Genomic DNA, 3,614 nt, shown 5'->3' with positions numbered 1-3,614 from the left:
GTTCAGCCCCGGAAGTGCTCTTTAGTCAGCTGAGAGCACATTTATCACAAACCTGGAGTTACTTCCCCTTGACAACATCTTTGACAAAGTCTGCAATATTCTTAGAGAAGTAATACAAATTACGATACATATATTGCTTTTCCTATATAAATAATTTGTACATAATGAAAGTTTATTCAGCTGTTTTGAATAGAAGCGGGGTATAAAGGCTTTAATTGCAAGAGTGTAGGAGGAAATGTGGTAAAATGTCCGGAAAACCAAAATACTTCCTTTTATTTATTCTTACAAAAGGTGGGATGTAGGGAAATGTTCTGCTTTGGGGAAAATGTCCATGTGGGGAATTGTCCAATATGGGGAAAATGTGCATTTGGGGAAAATGCCCATGTGGGGAGTTGTCCGGACTCAAATACTTGAGGTGGAAACTGAATGCGATCGTAAACATAGCCACATTGTGTTTGACGAGTGGATAACGTAATACGAATACAGTACATGTATACTATATTCCTTAATATTTGGACATTTTCATTTTTCAAGAAAGTGCGAATACATTCTTTTTCACATCTTACGGTTCCATTAAACCGCTTTTCAGATTCTTGCTGTTTGGAAGCTGGCATACTGGCAATAAAATTCCGAAAACTCACTGTTTGAAAATGTTTTTTTTCTGTTTTTCTTTCTCCTTTTCACTATTTACAGTATAAGCACGAAAACACGCGCACACACACACACACACACACACACACACACACCACCAACTCATTTTATGTCATTGTGTTTTGCACATTGAAATAGGTATTTTCAAGTAACAGGCTCTGTTCGACGTTTATCAATAATTCTACTTCATATTATTTACAAACCGGATGTAGACAGTTGAAGAATGTGCGAAGATAACCTAGCAAACTATGTGGCTTTTCCATAATCCCTTTCATTTTATCATGACAAGGTGTGTACTGGACACACAGCACATATTGTTTTACGAGGGCTGTCATGTAACCTGCCTCTGCAGGGATTACACGTGCTAGAGCCTGTGATGTACTTGCCGACCACCCAGACCACAGACAAGGTGGACAGTATAAAATTAGGCAACTTGCGAAAGTGTATGGTGAGATATTAGGGGTATAACATAACATGGTGACAGATAGCCCTTGCCCTCTTCTGGAAAATATCTCAGTATTAATTATCCACAGCATCTCAAACAAAATACATCAGCCAAACATATCAGTGGCACAAATCACGTGTTGACCTTTCCCGACGGGATTATCGTCGTCCAAATAGGCTTACATGTGGATAAGGGGGCACGAATGGCCCAGTCGTCTGAGGCGCCGCGATTCGCTGTACAGAGTTGCGTCCCTTGGGCATGCCAGAAACCCATGATTGTTGGTTCGAATCCCGCTTCGCCCCGATTATGTTTCTAGGTTGTCAGCACCATACCCGTGCTCGTGGGTTTCACCGAAGAGGTAAACGCCTAAGACCTGCATCACTTGGGGCTTTCCTCCCACATTAAACTGACACGCGTGATATAACTGGAATAATGTTAAAAGCGGCGTTAATCCCAACTCACTCACTACATGTGGATAAAGATTTGTAGATGTCTCAGACGACTGTATATCCATAATCCGATCTAAAACGATTAACATTTCCTAAACTGGTGTTGTATATACGAAGTCGAAACTTTGGTAAATCCGTGAACAAGTACTATCTATCTGGCAGTTGTTGCTTGTGTTTCACAGTTGTGGAAAATAAAAGCAATGACACAAATGAATCATGAACAGAAAGTCAACTGATGCTGTCATGGTATCACCACGGAAAGATCAGACTGGAGAAAAGGTGAAGGTCAGGGGTGTCACGTGGTTCTCCTATGGATGCAGTCAAGAGGTCGATCCCATAACTGGAGTTGCAACAACAACCTCTCATCCGTCTCGGGTGTGGTGCAAGTATACACATCCCGAATTGGAGCCATGGTAAAAAAAGTTAATTCTTGAGAAAAGGTGCTGGACAAAAGTATCACACAAGATCACACAAGATTACACAAGATTGCCTTTGAAAGTTGCAAAGGATAAGGGTCTGATAACACATCGATATAAAGACCTCCTGTCGCCCTGTGTGATACAATGCTATCACCTACCACACGAGGGGCGGGGGAACATTACAGAGCAGCTAAAAAACCAGATGAAGTTGTTTGCAATGACTATTTGGATTAAGCTGCCATGAAATAGAAAATCCAATGAAGTGTAAGCAAGAAGTGACATATTATGCTATACAAGGCTGCAATAAGAAAGGAAAGAGCCACTTCGTGACGCTTTTCGACTAGGTCATGTTGACACTGCATAGCTGACAGATGAGGTCTTTAAGGGTGTAGGAAATATTAATGACACGTGGATGCGTCTGATGACATATATTTACAATAGCTGTTACCCATATGAAAAATGGGCTGTTCCCACTCATACCCCAGTTGTCAGATACTGTACTATACAAAAAGGACGACAGAGATGAATTTATACTGCATTTTATGATTTTATTTACTTCATGTATTTCAGCACACACACGGGTATAAATAAAAAAGCACTCATCGCCAGTCATCAAAACATAAAAATATAACTTCAGAAGACTCACAAGGTTAGTGTCTACATTAGGGTCAGCCGAGCTTCCCAACAGCGTCCAAATATTGCAATGGAGTCTTGATACCTTGCTCCAATTGTTCCTTCAGTCTTCTAACACGGTTGCTGACCTCGCGACAGATTCTGTTATGAGGAGGAGGGTCAGCACCAAAGTCAAACTGTACGACCTTTATAGGGTCAGCTTTCTCCATTTATTTTCATCAGCTCGATGAGGCGAAATATGTTGGGATGTCGTCTTGAAAGACTGGCATTTAGACGACAGCTGAAGCCCCCGAGGCAGTTCTTGGTCCTTGGTCCGAATGTCTCGTTGTGATTCCACAACGGTATGTGAAACAAAGAGTCATCATTTACCCTGTTAGTAACATCGTAATCGTTGAACCTCACAGAAGACGGCACATCAGGACACGTATTCATGGCATCTATCCACACGTCTTGGACTTCATAAATAGGAAGAAGGGGGTAAAGCAGAGGCACGACGGACCCATTTCTGGACCTCTGGATCCTCCCGACAATTGTGGTCTAGTTCAAGGACCTGGACCTTTCGCCATGTAGCTTGTACATAGTGGAAAAAGCAACCCTTCACTTCTGAATCAGGGAACTCGATCTGGACAGCCCCGAAAGCTGCCATCTCAAAATCTGTCTGGATGTTTTCTGGAGACAAATGTTGGTTTAGGAAGCCCTGAACATGGATCTTGAGAAGCCTGCGGTATGAAGCAGAAGTGAGACTGGGTATCAGGGGATATACTAAAGGGTAGGATGAGGATCCAACTCTAGCATGGAGAATGTACAGCTGGTTCCACACGTCAGGAGCGGTGAATGTCCCATCTATGTAGACGCCTGGCGCCGACTGGAGAGATCGCAGCTGTGCAGCAGTCGAAAGGACAACCATCCTGCCATCATCACCATTAGAATACAACAAGAGCCTCTCACCGTCCAGTGTTTCTGTCCACATCTTTCCAGTTCAACCTCAGCTAGGGTCAGCGGCAATCTTGGAATGGT

Source organism: Haliotis rufescens, unplaced genomic scaffold (genome assembly GCF_023055435.1).
Source record: "Haliotis rufescens isolate VD_foot unplaced genomic scaffold, xgHalRufe1.0.p SCAF_4, whole genome shotgun sequence".
NCBI classification, from domain to species: domain Eukaryota; kingdom Metazoa; phylum Mollusca; class Gastropoda; order Lepetellida; family Haliotidae; genus Haliotis; species Haliotis rufescens.
This window is presented reverse-complemented; position numbering follows the sequence as displayed.